Genomic DNA, 1077 nt, shown 5'->3' on the forward strand with positions numbered 1-1077 from the left:
ACCTTAAATTATAGACTAACATTTTTTCACATTTAAATCACATATTTGCAATCAGTACAAATGATTTTGGTCTCTGTATTACCGATGAATCTGTGCACAAACAGATAACCTGTCCAGGACGGAGCGTGCGTCTGGAAGCCTTGTCTGGAAGTTAAAATGCATGCATGCATATAAGAAACCAGTCATATCTTCACCATGGAACCACTGACAGTCAACATGGTGCATATCTGTGATTGTTCTGATGTTTGTCTCTTCCGTCTTTATTCAGCTCAGCAGATAAACATCCTCCACACCTGCATGTAAGTTGTGTTTTTTATATATTTTTGTCTAATGTCTAATATAATAGAAATAGGTCATATTTTGTAATGGCATGTGCAGGCAACCTATCAACTTCATCTTATATAATAATATATATATTTATTTACTAATGTATCAACGCCATGCAGGAAACCAGCTGGTGCCCAGAGCAGGATGAGTCTGTAGTGACCCTACCCACGGACTGCAACTTCATCTTGGGCCCAGTTGAAGGTACAGCTGCTTTGATTTTTGCATTTGCAATGAAGTACAATTAAATGGCAAGGATCACTAGAGTACAAACGTTTTTGTTTAAAAAGAAGAACTCACACAGAGGGAGGGTGTCTTCACATGGAGATCAAATGAGAGGTGACTCAAGTGTTGTGTGGTGTGTGTGTGTGTGTGTGTGTGTGTGTGTGTGTGGGGTGTGTGGTGTGTGTGTGTGTGTGTGTGTGTGGTGGTGTGTGTGTGTGGGAGAGGAGGAACAATATGGAGTAAGTGGCCATAGGCCTGCCCTAAGACGAACACTATATAATGGCATAAAATCTAATATCTTAACTGACTGACTTCTCTTGCAAAATGAGATTGTACAAGCTCGACACGTATGCATAATCGTTACTATATGTTTTACAGCAACTTTCCCTGTCGAACCTCCGGTGGTTGTACTGGGGTGATGCCGTCCGCGCATGCTGTGGCAAGGTGCAACGAATGATGTGCTGAGACAGTGCGCTTGCGGGGCAGAAAAACAAAGAAAGCCTTCCAGGACTGGCTGTATGCAGGGTT

This window comes from Etheostoma spectabile, chromosome 8, assembly GCF_008692095.1.
Source record: "Etheostoma spectabile isolate EspeVRDwgs_2016 chromosome 8, UIUC_Espe_1.0, whole genome shotgun sequence".
In the NCBI taxonomy this organism is placed as follows: Eukaryota; Metazoa; Chordata; class Actinopteri; order Perciformes; family Percidae; genus Etheostoma; species Etheostoma spectabile.